The following is a 20915-nucleotide window of genomic DNA, read 5'->3' as shown; positions in this document are numbered from 1 at the left end:
ATGATTGGAATTAATTCTTCATGCCTATGAACATGTACATTAGTATATCTCAAGAGCCATTTAGAATGCTCTCTGGCCAAATCCTTGACAACACTCAAATAATCTTGTATTTTCTCCATGGCCATGTGTATACAACCACAAGTTTCTAGAGTTTGGAAACTTTGTTCTGATGAATAGAAGATATTTTTGTCAAGTTGTCTATGAAGTCTAAGAAGTTTGATTGCATGACAGATATTTCAATTATTACCTTTCCTTGACCACTAGTTTATGATTTTGTATGAAAACCTCTCAAGAGCTCATAATCTTTGTCCTAATCTTTCTTCACTTTAGCTTTGGTTTCTTTGAGCCTTTCTTCTGCTGTCAAGATAATTTTAGACTTAAATTGCATGCTTTAGAGAAATTCAAATAAAGGTTCATCCCCTTTGGGTAGGATCTTTCCTTCCACAGTCTCCTCAATCTTCATATGAGTGATCATCTTCAATAGAGAGACACAATCATCACTCTTCATTCTCTATGTGGCTAAAGTGGCTCTATTCAATGAAATATTATCTTTCTCTATTTTTAGCCTCACTATAGCATTGCCAATTTTCTTTATAATAGTAAGCCTATCTAACTTAAGTTTACCACTCCACTCTCTACCAATCTACCCAAAATGTTTTTCCTCTTGGAGCTAAGAGATGAGTGCTTGAACATCTGCGGCAAAAGGATCACTGTTGATAGGCATTCTAGAGATGCTTGCCAATGGCGTGACCCATTGTCTAATGAAGCTATTAAATTCTTGAATTTCTACCTTCATCCATAATTTTGAAAATTTAAGGCTCTCTAGTTGTCCTTCAATCACTTAATTTGTTGACTTCCACAAGCCAACCTTGGTGTCATGCCTGGCTTCCCCAAGATCCATTGAATGCATGGTGAAATCATCCGTAGGCATGTCCTCAATCCTTCCCTCTTTAGTAGGCTTTTCTATTTCCATTGTTAGATGTCCTATTTCAAGGTCTTGTCCAAGGATAGACAAGGTCATATATTTCTTAATCAACTTAGTCAATGCAGATCCAAAGTGGACAGCAAGAGATAAGGTCTCCTTTTTGGGAGCACCTTCATCTTTCCTCTTTTTCTTCCTATCTAGAGCATCTTCCAACCATCAATATGTGCATATGACTTTAGAAGCCATCTCGAGAGAGTCTATACTAAACATATTTCTCCTAGTCGGGGTAGTTTCTATCATAGTTAAAGAGGAGAGATTCTTTAGATTTTTTGAAACAAGCCTCGAAGAATCTTGGCCTTTCTCTAGCTTTGCAGTCTTCTTGGTTGCCTCATTTCACTTAGTGGACTTTCTATCACTACTTACTCTATCTCCTAAGTTCACTATCTACACATGAGGGAAACTCAAAAGGAAAAGTGTAGCACTTGTGGATGGAACTGGGCTACTGTGACGTGGGGGGAGTGGAGTAACTGGACCATCTTTTGGTTCATCCACCTTCTTCTTCTTAGCTTCAGACTAGGTACCAATTACTAGGAGGGAACTCACCTAGAAAATCTTATCCATTGGAATACGTTTTTCTAGAGTTTGATCACCTCTACCTAATTTTTGAGTTGGTCCTTGAGTGATGGCCAAGGTTACACCTGATGTGCCACCTTGAGAGGAAGAAGCCACTACAACTATTGGATAAGCTTGAGCAGGTGTGCTTTTTCTTTGACAACTTGTTGTAGTCCATTCGACCCACTTCCTATTCCTTTTAATAATTTGGGCCATCATGACATCTAGCTCTTCTTTGACATCTTCATAAGGCTCAAAGCTAATAGGAGTTCTTCTCAGCTTTATTAGGTAGGTGTTACTATACATATTATTCCATCATCCTCTATTCCCTCAACATCAATATTAATTTGATATATCTTCACTTGACCCAATGTAAATCTAGAAAAAGCATGGTCCCAACCCTCAAACTCAATTTTGCAATCTGCCCCTAGTAGTCTTCAATAGTAGTAATATGTTTGATCACACTTCCAATATATAACACTTCCCTTGCTTATCCTTTCGGATCAAACATATGTCTCAAAACCTCATACATCTCCAATTTGTATTTCATTTGAACACCCTTTGCATCATCTTTCCATCAGAATGAGACTCATAATTGAAAGCTTATAGCTTCATAGGAAACTCATAAACTTTCTTTTTTAAACTCTCACTCAAGAAATTCACTTGAATTGCTTGCCTCATGATCTCGATCAACACGATCATGTCACTTGGATATCTTAGCAGCTTCAAAGGGAATCCATCAAAAGATACAAGATGTAAATATTAAAAGGATGAGATTTGGATGAAATAAATTTTTAATTGACTAATGGTCTCCATACCTTTAGGGATGAATCTCCTCTTTGGGCATTTGTGGAGCTCCCTACAAATTCTCATGATAAATTCATCATTAACTCTTATATACTCTACATAATTATTTTCCAATTGTAAACATGGGTAGAACTCATAAGACTTCACATCATCAAGTAAATTTTCCACCCTTGGGAGGATTGGCCACAATTGTAGAAAAGGTAACATATAAATGAGAAAGGAGGACATATAGAAAGTGTTGTAGAATTTTGTAGCATGAAGAGCATTGGATAGAATCTTTCTTACCTCATGAGCCTAATCAATATATTGGGTGTCAAAGTAGATAACTTGCACCAAAAAAAAAATTGCTCAATGAAGTTTAAAGCTTCTACCTTAGATGTTGGTCAATGCAAAAGGACCAAGATATAAATAATCTCAAGTTTGAGATTAGCTCCAAATAGAGTCTTAGCTGTTGGAAATTTGATTGAAAAAGCTCATTGTTGGTGAAGATCAAAGATGGAGATTTTTGTAAAAGAATGTTTCCAATCATTATTTTTGCATTGATGTCAAACCTTTTATTTTCAAGGATGATATTTTCTTATAAGATCCAAGTACTATCACTTAATTGATTGATAAAGAGGATTTGATCAACAAGATGTAACAAGAGCACCTAAGGGAAAGGTTGAGTTATGATGATGTAATGAAGTGCAAAGATTAGTTAAGAAAATAATTAAGTAATGGATTGATGACATACTCAAAGATACAAATGTTGGTCACACTTAGAAACATTGAAGGAAGAAGTTGTAACAAGGTTGACTACAAAGCTTAAACTAAGATCATAAGTGGATGCCAAGCAAGTTAGTTGAAGCTGAGAAAATTCTCAGTAGGAACTAAGTAATAAAAATTACTTTTGTTTTTCGGGTGATCTTGTTGTGCCGAGTGAAGATTAGGTGCCAAGCATAAAAAAATTTAGTTGGTACCAAGTGATCTTTAGCTGCCGAGCATTAGGAAAATCTTAGTTGATTCCAAGTAACATAGTATGTGTTGAGCACCAGTAATTTCAATAGTGCCGAGCTACTACATTATTTCAAAAGATGAAGAATTGCCAAATCTAAGCTAACATAATGTTTACATTGAATTTTTTGAATGAGTTGGAAGATAAGGATGATGAATTGTTGGCACAAAATCTTATGTAAGTCATTTTTGAGCAAATTCTAAAGGATTATTCAAGAAATTTCTAGAGGAAATAGAATATGGGTTCGATGCAATGAGCCCTACCTAATCCATGTGAATTTTAATTAATATATGGAAGAATCAAGTGGGAAATGGTACTCCAAGACTTCTATTTGAGAATTCATAGACCAAGAAGCAAAGAGCTATTGATACTATTAGTGCTGAAGAGCCAAATCTACAAAGTGGTTGAAAGGGTGTCAAGGAGGTGACATCAAAGAGAAGGAATAACACACATGCTCTACTTCTACAAGTGGTCATGAAGAGATGATTACATTGATACATTGAGTATGGAGACTGAAGGTGACAAAGCTTGAAAAGAGGGTAAGTTGTCAGGAGTTGCCAAAATTGAAGGTTAGGCAACGGTATGAGCTAAGAAGTGATCTGAGATCTACATGATAAGTTGTATGTTGTAGTTAGGTCAAGATTTTCTAATACTCTCTAGAAATTGTATTAGATCTAAATTTTCTATGGACTTAGGTTGGCCTAATAGCCATTTTTAATCCTTTAACAAGGTGGCATTCCAAGTGAATGTTCTAAAGTCTTTTAACTAGGCCCACTTCTAATAGGGTGGTTAAATCCTCTAACAAGGTCACATTTAACAATGTGTTGTAAGCCTTTAATAGGATAGGTCTTTCATAGGGCATCACTTTAGAATGTTGAAAATTGAGTAGCATGTTACTGGTGGTTTTTTCCAAATTGGGTTTCCACGTAAATCATTGTGTCATCTGTTGATTTCTTATGTGTTATACTTGCATGTTGATTTATAGTAACTTATTCATTGAATAAGTTAAAGTTTGGATGAATGAATTGTTGAATGGATCCACTAAACTTAGTGAAAAGTTTGAATAGGACATATGGACCTTGAATAAGTGATTCACCCCCTACCCCCTCTCAGTTATTCTAAAGAAATTCTAACAATTGGTATTAGAGCCATCCACTGATTTAGTTTCAAGGTACTAGAAGTAGGAAGATCAAGATGTCCAAGAGAGAAGTTCCCAAGCTCAACAAAGGAAACTTTGCTACATGGTAGAGTCTAATGAAATTACACCTTGAATCAATAGGTTACTATGCACAAACCTCAATTGGAAAAAAACATGTAACTCCAAAAGGACCTCTCACTGCACATGATTTGAACAAAAAGAAGGAGCATAACCAAGCAATGTTGGAGATTGCCTTTGCACTTAACTATGTTGAATATTATGACATCAAAGATTGTGACACTACATTTAAGATGTGAGAAAACTTGTCAAAAATCTATGGAGGAGATCAGAATATCTACAGAGAAAAAAGCGAAAGTCTAAGAGGAAAGTTTGATGACATGAAGATGGGGGAAGGTGAAAATGTTGCTCAATATAGTGTAAGAATGAAAGAAGTGGTGAGTACAATAAGAAGTCTAGGTGGACAATTGGAAGAAGAAATAGCAATCAACAAATACTTAAGAACTCTGCTCCCTATCTACAATATAAGAGTTTCATCCATCCAAGAGCTGAGGTGTGTACAAGGGAACACACTAACCTTTGAAGGAATAGTTGGAAGACTTACTACATTTGAGCTATCCAATTTTGACAACTACAGACCTAAGAACCTTGAATTTTCCTACAATGCCAAGATGACAATAAAAGATACTGAGGAGGACACATTAAGAAAGAAAAGAAGAAAAGGAAAATGTGCATTCAATGATAGTAGGACATATGAGGAATATTTGGAACACTTGGAAGTACTACTGGCTTGGAGATTCCATAGAGGTAAAGGAAAATTCAAAGGTAAGTTCGCTATCATATGTTTCAATTGCAATGAAGTAGGTCATATAGCTGCAAGATGTCCACATAAGAAGAACTACAAAGAAGGAAACAAGTTCAAGAACAAAATAGAAGATGACAACAAGGAGAAAGGAAAGAGATGCTACATTGTTGAAGAGGACTCTGATGAAAATGATGATGAAGTAGTCTATGTATCCATGAAGGATGAATTAGACAAAGATGAAGATTTAGCAACAATATTGGCTGCCTATGTGAACAAGAATGACAAGTGGATTATAGACAATGGATGCTCACATCACATGACAGGAGACAAAAGTAAGTTCATTACCTTTACTCAATATGATGGAAATAGTGTTAGATTTGGTAATGATGCCCCATCTCAAATCAAAGGAAAAGTCTCTATCAAACTTAGAAAGAAAATTTCATGTGATAATGCATACTACCTTGAAGGATTAAACTACAACCTATTGAGTGTATCTCAGTTAGGCAATGTAGGTTGCAAAGTTGAATTTGGAAACTAAACTACCAAGATCTATGACACTGATGGAAATCTGATAGGAAAGGGTGAACAAACTAGGAGTAACCTATTTTACGTAGATATGAAAGATGCAACATGTCTTATTGTTAGACTTGATGATGTGTGGTTGTGGTATAAAAGGTTGTGTCATGTTAACTTTGATAATCTAATTAGCATCAGCAAGAAAAAGAAAGTCAGACGGTTGCCCAACTTGAAGAAACTTGAAAACATAATGTGCAAACAATGTCAACTAGGAAAGATGACTAAGTCTAGTTTCAAAAGCAAAACATACACTTCCAATGAAGTACTAGAGTTAGTCCATATAGACTTATGTTGTCCAATAGAACTACAAAGCTACTTAGGAGACAGATACATAATGCTATTTGTAGATGACTACTCTAGGATGATGACTCCTATGTTTTAAAATAAAAAATATAATGCATTCCAAATGTTCAAGTGGTACTTGGCTAGAGTTGAGAAGGAAACAAGAAAGAACCCGAAATGCCTAAGATCAGATAGAGGAGGTGAGTTCACATCGAGAGAGTTTGAAATATTCTACAATGACAAAGGTATCAAAAGGAAAACATCATTACCAAGGACTCCACCATAGAACATGGTATTGTTGAAAGGAGGAATAGGTCAGTGATTGACTATGCTAGAACCCTGATGATGGAGAAAAATGTTGCACTGAAGTACTGGAGAGAAGCTATAAGTACTACAGTCTACACACTAAATAGAGTTCAAGTCAACGAAGGTACAAATGCAACATATTTTGAATTATGGTATGGTCATTCACCTAATGTTAAATATTTCAAAGTATTTGGTTGTAAGTGCTATATTCTAAAAGATACTAGAAATGAAAATTTTGATGCAAAAAGTGATGAAGGCATATTCCTTGGATACTCCACTAGAAGTAAGGCATATAAGTGTTAAAACACTAAAACTAAAAATGTTGTGGAGAGTACAAATGTAAATTTTGATTAGCATGCAGAAGTTTAGGTTGATGAGTCAAAGAAAACAAAGGATTATTGATCCTTTTAATACTTCTATGAAGTAATGACAGTTGAAGACAATACTATGAATTAAGTTGGGAATTAGGAACAAACTTTAGTATCTGCTGAGTCTCAGCCTGTGAATGTCGAGTTGCATTTAGAAGTCAAGCTACAAAATGTAGAAAATGCATATTGTGATTTTGAAAATAGTACACAAGAAAAGAATGATGAAATGCCAGATGAAGAAGAACAAAATGACTTTGAAGTTGAAGGATCAAACATGGAAAGAAGGACAGAACCTAGATTACCCAAGTATGTAAGAAGACATCACCTTGTAGATCAAATCATTGGTGACAAGGATGCAAGACCAATGACAAGGAATAAGCTCAAGAATGAATCATGTCTGTTAAGCATGGTTGAAACTAAAATAGTGAAATATGCACTATAAGATGATGACTGGTATAAAGCCATGAAAAAAGAGATAGATCAGATTGAGAAAAACAAAAACATGGTCTCTAGTTCCTAGACCAGCTGATAAGAATGTGATTGGTACCAAATGCGTGTTTAGAAACAAACTTGATGAGAATGGTCAAATAAAAAGAAACAAATCTGGATTAGTTTGCAAAGGCTATGCACAAGAAGAAGGACTAGATTATGGAGAGACATTTGCCCCTATTGCAAGAATGTAAGGAGTAAGAACATTACTTGTATATGCTACATACAAAAGTTTCAAAGTTTACCAGATGGATGTGAAGTATATTTTTGTAAATGGTATGCTAGAAGAGGAAGTCTACATAGAAAAATCAAAGGGATTGTTGATGAGAAGAACAAGGACATGGTCTACAAGCTACACAAAGCACTTTATGGATTGAAGCAAGCACCCAGAGCATGGTATGAGAGATTGAAAAAATATCTTGTGATGATAGGATTTGAAAGAACATATGACAACAACAACTTGTACAAAAAAGCTGAGGAAGGTAGAGACATTTTGATATTAGAAATGTTTGTTGATGATATAATATTTGGAGGAAAAGATGCTTTATGCAAAGATTTTGCGGATCAAATGAAGCATGAATTTGAAATGTCAATGTTTGGAGAAATAAAATTCTTTGTTGGATTACAAGTACATCAGTTGAAGCATGGCATATTTGTGATTCAATCCAAATACATCAAGGAAGTACTCAAAACATTTGGGCTACAAGACTCAAAACTAGTCAGCACACCAATAGCAACATGCCATAAGCTATCCAAAAATGATGAGTCTGTTGAAGTAAATTAGATATTGTATAGGTCAATGATTGGAAAGCTACAATATGTTGTACATAGTAGAATAGAAATTGCATTAGCTGTTGGAATAGTAGCAATATTTTTTACAAATCCAAGAAAAAATCACTTAATGGAAGTAAAGATAATACTGAGATACTTGAAAGGAACTGATGACTTTAGTCTGTACTACAAGAGGAATGAGAAGTTTGAACTAATGCAAATTGGGGAGGTAACATTGATGATAGAAAAAGCACCAGTGGAGGAGCAATTTTCTTAGGGAAGAGGTTGATTGCATGGACAAGCAAAAAGAAAAGCTACACCTCATAGTCCAATATTGAAGCTGAATATGTGGCAGCTACTATAAACTGCACCAATATTGTATGGATCAAACATTTACTGCAATATATGAAGGAAGAGATAATTGAGCCTATGACACTTTATTGTGATAATACAAGTGTTATTAACATATCAAAGAATCCAATAATGCATGCTAAAACTAAGCATAATGCAATCAAGTATCACTATGTAAGAGAGCTCAAGGAAGATAAACAAGTGAAGATGGAATATGTTAGCTCAAAGGAATAGATTGTTGATATCTTCACAAAAGCACTACCTAAAGATGTTTTTGAGTATTTTAGTGGTAAGTTAGGGGCAATACCCATAGCTAAGGCTACTTAAACCAAAAAGTAAGTATGCCTTGCATCAAATAAGCTGAATGTTGAAGATTTTATACATTGATGTAGAGAATGTTTACTTTGGGATCCACACCAAAAGTAGTAGAGATATTGAACCTCCAAATTAGTCACAAGCAAGGTGATAGAGGGAGACATTGGATAAACCTATAAAAGCTACATCTACATATTAAGATGCTAATATGACTTTGGCATTATTGTCAAAGAGGGAAAAATAAACAATTGATCAACAACTATTCAAGATAAAGGATTAGAAAATAGTGAGAAGTAGAAAGTTCTAATCAAATAAAGATAGAGGGAGATTTCAAAGGTTGATCAAAACAACAAAAGATAAGTAATACAGAGGGAGAAATACAAAGAACAAGGATACAACAACATAGAGGGAGAAGCTGAAATCAAGCAATCAGAATAGTAGAAGGAGATGTGGTGTTACAATTTACTTTTTGGTATTTGACTTACTATTCTAACCTAGTAAACTTGTGGTTGAATAGTTCAGTCTGATGGTTGATCAGTTTGGTTTGTCATCAATGCCAAAGAGGGAGATTGTTGGAAATCAGATCGAAAAAGCTCATTGTTGGTGAAGATCAAAGAGGGAGATTGTTGTAAAAGAATGTTTTCAATCATTATTTTGTCATTGATGTCAAACTTTCTATTTGTAGGGATGATATTTTCTTATAAGATCCAAGTACTATCACTTAGTTGATTGATAAAGAGGATTTGATCAACAAGATGTAACAAGAGCACCTAAGGGAAAGGTTGAGTTATGATGATGTAATGAAGTGCAAGGAGTAGTTAAGATAATGGTTAAGTAATGTATTGATGACATACTCAAAGATATAGAGGTTGGTCACACTTAGAAACATTGAAGGAAGAAGTTGTAACAAGGTTGACTGCAAAGCTTAAACTAAGATCATAAGTGGATGCTGAGCAAGTTAGTTAAAACCAAGAAAATTATCATTAGGAGCCAAGTAATAGAAATTCCTAGTGTGTGTTGAGTGATCTTCATGTGTCAAGTGAAGATTAGGTGTTGCGCATCAAAAAAAACTTAGTTGGTGCTGAGTGATCTTCAGGTGTCAAGCATCAGGAATAACTTAGTTGATGCCAAGTAACACAATATGTGTTGAGCACTAGTATTTCAATAGTGCCAAGCTACTATATTATTTCAAAAGATGAAGAATCACCAAATCTAAGCTGACATAATGGTAATGTTGAATTTCTTGAATGAGTTGGAAGATAAGTATGATGAGTTGTTGGCACAAAATCCTATGTAAGCCATTTTTGAGTGAATTCTAAAGGATTATTCATGAAGTTTCTAGAGGAAATATAATATTGGTTAGATGAAATGAACTCTACCTAATCCATGTGAATTTAAATTGAAAAATGGAAGAGTCAAGCAAGAAATGGTACTTGAAGACTTCTATTTAAGAAATCATAGACCAAGCAAAGAGCTACTGATATTATTGCTGCTAAAGAGCCAAATCTGCAAAGTGGTTGAAAGGGTGCCAAGGAGGTGACATATAAGAGAAGGAAGAGCATAGAGGCTCTACTTCTACAAGTTTCCATGCAGAGATGATTGCACTGGTACATTGAGTATGGAGACTGAAGGTGACAAAGCATGAAAAGATGGCAAGTTGTCAAGAGTTGTAGAAACTGAAGGCCAAGCTAGGGTATAAGCTGAGAAGTGATCTGAGATCTACAAGATAAGTTGTATGTTGTAGTTAGGTCAAGTTTTCTAATACTCTCTAGCAATTTTATTAGATCTGAAAATCTTAGGGACTTAGGTTGGCCTAACAACCATTTGTAAATCCTTTAACGGGGTGGCATTCCAAGTGAATGTTCTTAAGTCCTTTAACCAGCCCACTTCTAACAAGGTGGTTAAATCTTCTATCAAGGTCACATTTAATAGTGTGTTGTAAGCCTTTAATAGGGCAGGCCTTTCATGAGGCATCACTTTAGAAGGATGGAAATTGAGTAGCATGTTACTGGTGGTTTTTCCTAGATTGGGTTTCCATGTAAATCATTGTGTCATGTGTTGATTTCTTATGTGCTATACTTGCATGTTGATTTATAGTAACTTGATGATTGAATAAGTTAAAGCTTGGATGAATGAATGGTTGAACGGATCCACTACACTTAGTGAAAAGTTTGAATAGGACATCTAGACTTTGAATAATTGATTCACCCTGCCACTGCCCACCCCCCCCTGCCCACCACCCTCTTAGTTATTCTAAAGCAATTCTAACATTAGGAACCTTTCTCTTGGCACCCCATGGTTTCTGGAACCATGATTGCATAATCTCTCTTCTCCAAATCATCTTTTTTGTAGAGAACACAAAAATGGCTCCTCCAAATGTCAAGTCTAAAAATTCTTCCTATTTTTGAACTCAAAGGCAATTCACCATAGTTTCCCTATAGATGGAGATCAACACTATGTCGTCTAGCAATACAATCTATCTGGTGTCCAAGTTATAATGCTTTATGCATTCATGGGCATATGCATCGAGTTGTGGTGCCAAAAAGGTGACAAGGAATTTTTTTTTCCTATTTTAAAAAGTGCGTACGTGCTATAGCGCATGCATGCTATAGTGTTTTAAAAATAAAAAGTATATATGATGGGCTGCAAACCTGCAACCCATCATTTTCATCAACATTTTCTTCTACTCCTACAGCGAGCAGCGCATACGCGAGTTGAAGACTCAACATTTGCACCACCATTTGCCAAAATGCATCCTCGTCGACGAAATCCAAGACCACAAGCGCACCCACGACGACACCGTAAGTGATATAAACCTAACTTTGCATTGTTTGACATATTTTTCATATGTTTTTGTAATTTTTTTATATTCTTTTGTAGGGTTTTTATAAATTTCATTTAGATTTGTTTATTTATTTGAATTTTGATTGATTTTTTATCAGGAAATATTCATAATCAACCAGAAAATCCACAAGAACATCAAAACCCTCAAGAACCCCAAAACCAAAACCCTCCTCAAGAAGAAGAACAAATTCCACAACCCAAACCAATTACAAGACCTCCACTCGGCACACAAGAAAATATAAGAAATGAAATAGAGAGAGGCAAAACTGAATTAGAAGGAATCATTGCTCGGTTGAAAGAATCCAGACAAACCAATCCAATGAGGGCTCAATTGGCATCATCCCTTGAATCCATTAACACTCAGATAGCCTCAATTAGTGGTTAGTTAGATATTTGGCGGGCTAAGAGGGATGAACAAAAAATATTTTATGCAAATAAATTGTCATATAAAGATGTTAAAGAAAAAAGGAAATACCAAAAGGTAGTATATGTGCATTATTTAGAAAACCTGGTGAGCAAAATACTGTTTGAGAGGGTACTAAATGATTCCCCATCCATTGGTGCATACGTGATGCTATTAGAAATAATTTTTGGGATAGATGGTGGATGGTTTTTGATGCCCCTCCTTGCAACAATCGCAAGGTCCCCATGTATTTTTTGAAGAAATTATATTGTGAGTTTGTCCTTGGGGAGATCCCCAATTATTTTGATATGTTAGACTCCCAAATTAGAGGTGGGGGGTCATCATTTGAGAGGCCAGGAGCACGTCGTAACCCTAATGTAGTTAGGGCAGCTGTGGTCCATCCATAGTGCGAACAGGTGATTATTCCTTTAGTTGTGAAGGAACATGTAGAGGCCAGCATTCTAGGGACCATTAATGATTTGACGCAAACCCTCATCCATTCCATGAGCCCATTAGTTGAGGGGGGGCCTTCTATACATCGTGGTCACATGTGCACTTCATGCGGATCCCTATGCACATTTGGCACTCATGTCAGAGATGGTGCAGATGATGGGCTTGTCATCGATTAGTTCCTGAACGAGACATTTGGCATTGACACACAGGTAAATTACTAATTTGATCACATTTCATACGTATAGTGAATGATTAATTAATTAGTATTTGTTGACATTGTTCAAAATTTAGGGTTGAAGTGTTCCTAGGCCTAGCAGCGATCCTCTAGGCCCATTTTTTGTCCCTTCGACGAGTCCTGAGGTATGTATCAATTTAATCATTTTAATTAATACATATATTCATTATGTAATCATATTAACAATTGACCCAAAAAAATATGCATGTGCATCAATTCTCCACAAGACTCTCAACCTTTACCACAGACACAGAGTAGAGACATCATACAAGCTTCACACAGGTATAGTTGTTTCATGTTAATTTAATTCATTTGATTATATTTATTCCATGTTTCATGTTAGATATAACATGTATTGTATGACATGCAGCTCATGATGTCGGACACACCTCCTCATCTACGACAGTCTATTGATAGTGGAGTGGCCGCAGCCGTGGCTAGCTCACAGCCACTGACGGAGGTATGAAAGAATTTTCTTCATTTTAGTTGTTGTTTATAATAGTTAATCTCAAAATTTTTGATTTTATTTATAAGTGATTATATTTATTGAATTCTGGTAGGGTCTTGTCATGCTTGATCGTCAACGAGCATTTGAGGTGGACTTACAGAGTGACTATTTATTGGCGATAAGAAAATAATTGATTTTGTGAGTACATATATTTGATTTCAACGTATAATAAATATTGATTCATATCTACTTTCTTTGTATCAGTTGGACCTAGAGAAGAGCCTCAACAAGAGGTCAAGTGAGCGTGTTAGGAGGACCCCATCATCTCCACTGTCTCCCTCCACACGACAACAGAGGATGTCGAGAGACTTGTTTCCTTCCCCATGTATATATATAGGCATCTAAGAGACATATTCGATACACATTTGATGTACATATGACATTCTATATTTGATGTATGACATTATTGGTTAATATATGATATGTTTGTTCATAAATGACATTATTGGTTATCATAATATATTATGTGTTTGTTAATGTATATGACATTATTGGTTATCATTTTATATTATATGTTTGTTCATGTATGACGTTAAATTAGATATGTTTGTGTATGACATTAAATTTGATATGTTTGTGTATGACATTAAATTAGATATGTGCATGTATAAAATTAAATTCAATTGCTAGAAAGTTGCCATTATGTCTACCAACTAGTAGATGTTCTTTTTTGCTTTATTAGTATTTCTCAAAAACTACAAAGAAGTTGTTTTTGGTGAATAGTTTTAAACAATTGTGATCATCGAATTCATGTACTCATGGCTTTGGCTGCGAACACTTGTAACTTTGTCTATAAGCATCCATGGCTTTGGCTATGTGCACTAGTGGCTTTGGCTGTGAGCATTTATGGCTTTGGTTGTAGGCACAATATAGCCTTGGCTGTAGGTTGTCTTTCTTTCTGCATGTCGAAGTTACCTTCAAGAATATCATTAGTCTAAGATCATTACAATTAAAATACTATGACATAATACCTTGGAAATAATAGTCTTTAACCCATTACTTTATTTGTTAAAACATCATGTAGTATCTACTGTAGTCCTTCTACTCAAATATGTTTTCAAAAATACTTAGTATGGCAAAGAAATGTCTATGGAAAGCTTGTCAAATAGGATATTGAAGAACTAAATATGGATAGTCATTAGTACCCATCAATAAGAACACAGACATCTTTCTCAAGCAAGCCATATGACATTAGCAAGTAATTTATAAATTTCCTTTGCAAATAACTAGAAGATGCTATGAATCTTAATATAGAGTTGATCACAAACTCATTATTCCATCTAAGAAGCATATATCACCCTAAGCCAATTAACCGACAAGATAAAAATTAATTCAATTTCAACAAAATTTTGAGTATAACAAGCATCTTAGGGATTCTTACAAGAATTAACACGATGTTCACAAGAGCATTACAAGTTCTTGTAATGCTATTTCACATATTGTAATCATATTCAGTTTTGAATGACCATTTGTGTTACAAGCATAAATGTTCTTTAAGGTCTTTTAATTCTAGACATGAATTTTATTATGAAGCTTTTTTATGAGAACCCACTCAATTCATATATTGTTGTTCCACATTATGCTAATTTGACTTTCATTGGTTGATTTGGGTCTAGACATGACGTTATTCACTACCTTTTTTATATATTATTTTTTTTGTAGTGAGGTTCTGGCCTGAAAGAATTTATTAATCATCGAAGTTGTGAACCTTGGTCGAGATCCTTACAAATATATTTTCAAATTGGACCTCAAATAGTTTTCTCAGTCACCCCCTGTACACAGATACTGAAATTGTAGTTAATTACAAAATTAATACTGAATTAACACAAGTTTAATTGAGAAGTATTATGTTCCTCAATAGGCTAGATTATTATTGACCGAGAAGCTTTATCTTAGAGCAGTTGGTTTCCTAAATCTTTAGCGCAATCACAGTCTTATCGAATGTGGAATTAGGTCTGCTAGCTAAGGAGTGTTATTTAAAAGGTAGAGGAAACTCAAGACTCACATGTTTCCAATCAATATAAATGTTTAAATCGCTTCTCTAATTTTTTCTATTTATGATCTTCTTAAAACTTAACTTTCTAAATGCATTGATGGGGAAATAAAGATCTTCTAGGAACTAAAGGCTAATCATGTTTAATACTTACAATTCTCTGTTTTTATCTAATAATTTAAAAAAGATTGTACAAGTGTTTTCAAAGAGCAACACTTGTCACTAACATCATAAGAAGGAATATCCAAGGAGACTTACCACTGATCCCCCACCACCAAATTCAAGAGAAAACAAAATTCCAATACTAAAGAGATAGTAACAATGATCATCCCTAGTCTGTCCCTTATCACAAAATGATTACCATCAAAATTTGCATTTCCAATTGCGTCATGTGCATTGAAGTGATAGTAACATTTTCACTCTCTTACCTAATGTCTCCCATTTCTGAAACTCTTGGGGAAGGGCAAGGACATATTCTCAGTACTTCAAAATATAATGAGTTCCATTTTTTCACATATTGATAATCGTTGACTTAAAGTATAGTCAAAGTATTGACAGCCCATAGATATGCCCCGTCAAAGATCGCAGCCCTGTGGCATTTAGTGACCCTTAGGGACATTCCGGTTCAGCGTGCCTAAGAACGTTTGAGCACTGAAAGGGACAGGAAGAGGTTGGGGATAGGGTTTACTCAGCCACTTGGAGCTAATGGAGTAGACAGTTTGATCCCATGACAAAAGATGAGAGAGATTTGGTAGTTGGCAACTTTGTACTAGCCAACACTACAAGTTTCAGCATCACCCGAGATGGCATTGTAGAATAAAAATAGAATGTGATCTCTAAAAAGTCAAGGAAACTCAAGACTCATGTGTTTCCAATCAATATAAATGTTTAAATCGCTTCTCTAATATTTTCTATTTATGATCTTCTTAAAACTTAACTTTCTAAATGCATTGATGAGGAAATAAAGATCTTCTAGGAACTAAAGGCTAATCATGTTTAATACTTACAATTCTCTGTTTTTATCTAATAATTTAAAAAAGATTGTACAAGTGTTTTCAAAGAGCAACACTTGTCACTAACATCATAAGAAGGAATATCCAAGGAGACTTACCACTGATCCCCCACCACCAAATTCAAGAGAAAACAAAATTCCAATACTAAAGAGATAGTAACAATGATCATCCCTAGTCTGTCCCTTATCACAAAATGATTACCATCAAAATTTGCATTTCCAATTGCGTCATGTGCATTGAAGTGATAGTAACATTTTCACTCTCTTACCTAATGTCTCCCATTTCTGAAACTCTTGGGGAAGGGCAAGCACATATTCTCAATACTCCAAAATATAATGAGTTCCATTTTTTCACATATTGATAATCGTTGACTTAAAGTATAGTCAAAGTATTGACAGCCCATAGATATGCCCCGTCAAAGATCGCAGCCCTGTGGCATTTAGTGACCCTTAGGGACATTCTGGTTCAGCGTGCCTAAGAATGTTTGAGCACTGAAAGGGATAGGAAGAGGTTGGGGATAGGGTTTACTCAGCCACTTGGAGCTAATGGAGTATACAGTTTGATCCCATGACGAAAGATGAGAGAGATTTGGTAGTTGGCAACTTTGTACTAGCCAACACTACAAGTTTCAGCATCACCCGAGATGGCATTGTAGAATAAAAATAGAATGTGATCTCTAAAAATTCGAGGAAACTCAAGACTCATGTGTTTCCAATCAATATAAATGTTTAAATCGCTTCTCTAATTTTTTCTATTTATGATCTTCTTAAAACTTAACTTTCTAAATGCATTGATGGGGAAATAAAGATCTTCTAGGAACTAAAGGCTAATCATGTTTAATAGTTACAATTATCTGTTTTTATCTAATAATTTAAAAAAGATTGTACAAGTGTTTTCAAAGAGCAACACTTGTCACTAACATCATAAGAAGGAATATCCAAGGAGACTTACCACTGATCCCCCACCACCAAATTCAAGAGAAAACAAAATTCCAATACTAAAGAGATAGTAACAATGATCATCCCTAGTCTGTCCCTTATCACAAAATGATTACCATCAAAATTTGCATTTCCAATTGCGTCATGTGCATTGAAGTGATAGTAACATTTTCACTCTCTTACCTAATGTCTCCCATTTCTGAAACTCTTGGGGAAGGGCAAGGACATATTCTCAATACTCCAAAATATAATGAGTTCCATTTTTTCACATATTGATAATCGTTGACTTAAAGTATAGTCAAAGTATTGACAGCCCATAGATATGCCCCGTCAAAGATCGCAGCCCTGTGGCATTTAGTGACCCTTAGGGACATTCTGGTTCAGTGTGCCTGAGAACATTTGAGCACTGAAAGGGATAGGAAGAGGTTGGGGATAGGGTTTACTCAGCCACTTGGAGCTAATGGAGTAGACAGTTTGATCCCATGATGAAAGATGAGAGAGATTTGGTAGTTGGCAACTTTGTACTAGCCAACACTACAAGTTTCAGCATCACCCGAGATGGCATTGTAGAATAAAAATAGAATGTGATCTCTAAAAAGCCAGAGAGGTTATTGTAGGTCTCTACAAGACAGTCCTGTAGGAATTCAAATCTCATCCATATCTCGCACGAGCTCCGAGATATGCTCCGTCAAAGATCACAACCCTATGGAATTTAGTGACCCTTAGGGACATTCTGGTTCGGCGTGCTTGAGAACATTCGAGCACTGAAGGGGACAAGATAAGGCTGGGTATATGGTTTACCCAGCCACCCAGAGATAATGGAGTAGACATTTTGATCCCACGATGAAAGATGAGAGAGATTTGGTAGTTGGCAACTTTGTACTTGCCAACACTACAAGTTTCAGCATCATCCGAGATGGCGTTGTAAAATGAAAATGGAATGTGATCTCCAAAAAGTGAGAGAGGTTATTGTAGGTCTCTGCAACACGATCCTGTAGGAACTAGAATCACATCCATACCTCACACGAGCTCTGAGATATGCCCCATCAAAGATCGCAGCCCTATGGCATTTAGTGACCCTTAGGGACATTCTGGTTTAGTGTGCCTGAAAATGTTTGAGCACTGAAGGGGATAGGAAGAGGTTGGGGATAGAGTTTACCCAGCCACCCGGAGCTAATGGAGCAAACAGTTTGATCCCACAGCAAAAGATGAGAGAGATTTGGAAGTTGGCAACTTTGTACTGGCCAACACTACAAGTTTCAGCATCACCCGGTATGGCATTGTAGAATGAAAATGGAATGTGATCTCCAAAAAGTGAGAGAGGTTATTGTAGGTCTCTGCAACATGGTCCTGTAGGAATTGGAATCTCATCCATATCTCACACGAGCTCTGAGATATGCCCCGTTAAAGATCGCAGCCCTGTGGCATTTAGTGACCCTTAGGGACATTCGGGTTTGGCATGCCTGAGAATGTTCGAGCACTGAAAGGGATAGGAAGAGGTTGGGGATAGGGTTTACTTGGCCACCTGGAGCTAATAGAGCAGACAGTATGATCCCACGACGAAAGATGAGACAGATTTGGCAGTTGGCAACTTTGTACTGGCCAACACTACAAGTTTTAGCATCACCTGAGATGGCATTGTAGAATGAAAACAGAATGTGATCTCCAAAAAGTGAGAAAGGTTATTGTAGTTCTCTGAAACATGGTCTTGTAGGAATTGGAATCTCATCCATATCTCGCACGAGCTCCGAGATATGCCCGATCAAAGATCGCAGCCCTATGGCATTTAGTGACCCTTAGGGACATTCGGGTTCGGCGTGCCTGAGAACGTTCAAGCACTGAAGGGGAAAGGAAGAGGTTGGGGATAGGGTTTACTAGGCCACCCGGAGCTAATGGAGTAGACAGTTTGATCCCATGATGAAAGATGAGAGAGATTTGGTAGTTAGCAACTTTGTACTGGCCAACACTACAAGTTTTAGCATCACCCGAGATGGCATTGTACAATGAAAATGGAATGTGATCTCCAAAAAGTGAGAGAGGTTATTGTAGGTCTCTACAACATGGTCCTGTAGGAATTGGAATCTTATCCATATCTCGCATGAGCTTGGAGATATGCTCCGTCAAAGATCGCAGCCCTGTGGCATTTAGTGACCCTTAGGGACATTCGGGTTTAGCGTGCCTGAGAACGTTTGAGCACTGAAGGGGATAGGAAGAGGTTGGGGATAGGGTTTACCTGGCCACCTGGAGCTAATGGAGCAGACAGTTTGATCCCACGCCGAAAGATGGGAGAGATTTGGCAGTTGGCAACTTTGTACTGGCCAACACTACAAGTTTCAGCATCACATGAGATGGCATTGTAGAATGAAAACAAAATGTGATCTCCAAAAAGTGAGAGAGGTTATTATAGATCTCTACAACATGATCCTGTAGGAATTGGAATCTCATCCATATCTCACACGAGCTCTGAGATATACCCCGTCAAAAATTGCAGCCCTATGGCATTTAGTGACCCTTAGGGACATTCAGGTTCGACGTGCCTGAGAACGTTTGAGCACTAAAGGGGATAGGAAGAGGTTGGGGATAGGGTTTACCTGGCCACCCGGAGCTAATGGAGCAGACAGTTTGATCCCGCGACGAAAGATGAGAGAGATTTTGCAGTTGGCAACTTTGTACTGGCCAAAACTACAAGTTTCAGCATCACACGAGATGGCATTGTAGAATGAAAATGGAATGTAATCTCCAAAATGTGAGAGAGGTTATTGTAGGCCTCTGCAACATGGTCTTGTAAGAATTAGAATCTCATCAATATCTTGCACCAGCTCTGAGATATGCCCCATCAAAGATCGCAGCCATGTGGCATTTAGTGACCCTTAGGGACATTTGGGTTCGGCGTGCCTGAGAACGTTCAAGCATTGAAGGGGACAAGACAAGGTTGGGGATAGGGTTTACTCGGCCACCCAGAGCTAATGGAGCAGACAATTTGATCCCACAACGAAAGATGAGAGAGATTTGGCAGTTGTCAACTTTGTACTGGCCAACACTACAAGTTTTAGCATCACCCGAGATGGCGTTGTAAAATGAAAATAGAATGTGAACTCCAAAAAGTGAGAGAGGTTATTGTAGGTCTCTACAATACAGTCTTGTAGGAACTAGAATTTCATCCATACCTTGCACGAGCTCTGAGATATGCCTCGTCAAAGATCACAGCCCTATGGCATTTAGTGACCCTTGGGGACATTCCGGATTGGCGTGCCTGAGAACATTCGAGCACTGAAGGGGATAGGATGAGGTTGGGGATAGCGTTTACCCAGCCACCCGGAGCTAATAGAGTAGACAGTTCGATCCCACGATGAAAGGTGAGATAGATTTGGCAGTTGGCAACTTTGTACTAGCCCACATTGCAAGTTTCAGCATCACCCGAGATGGCATTGTAAAACAAAAATGGAGTGTGATCTCCAAAAAGTGAGAGAGGTTATTGTAGGTCTCCGCAACACAGTCCTATAGGAACTAGAATCACATCCATACCTCGCATGAACTCTGAGATATGCCCCGTCAAAGATTGCAGCCCTATGGCATTTAGTGACCCTTGGGGACATTCTGGATTGGCGTGCCTGAGAATGTTCGAGCAGTGAAGGGGATAGGATGAGGTTGGGGATAGGGTTTACCCAGCCATGCAGAGCTAACAGAGCAGACAGTTCGATCCCACGAGGAAAGGTGAGAGAGATTTGGCAGTTGGCAACTTTGTACTAGCCGACATTGCAAGTTTCAGCA

This window comes from Cupressus sempervirens, chromosome 4 (genome assembly GCF_028749045.1).
Source record: "Cupressus sempervirens isolate cs-2001-9-10 chromosome 4, ASM2874904v1, whole genome shotgun sequence".
In the NCBI taxonomy this organism is placed as follows: domain Eukaryota; kingdom Viridiplantae; phylum Streptophyta; class Pinopsida; order Cupressales; family Cupressaceae; genus Cupressus; species Cupressus sempervirens.
The sequence above is the reverse complement of the archived record's forward strand: the minus strand, read 5'-3'. Positions refer to the sequence as shown.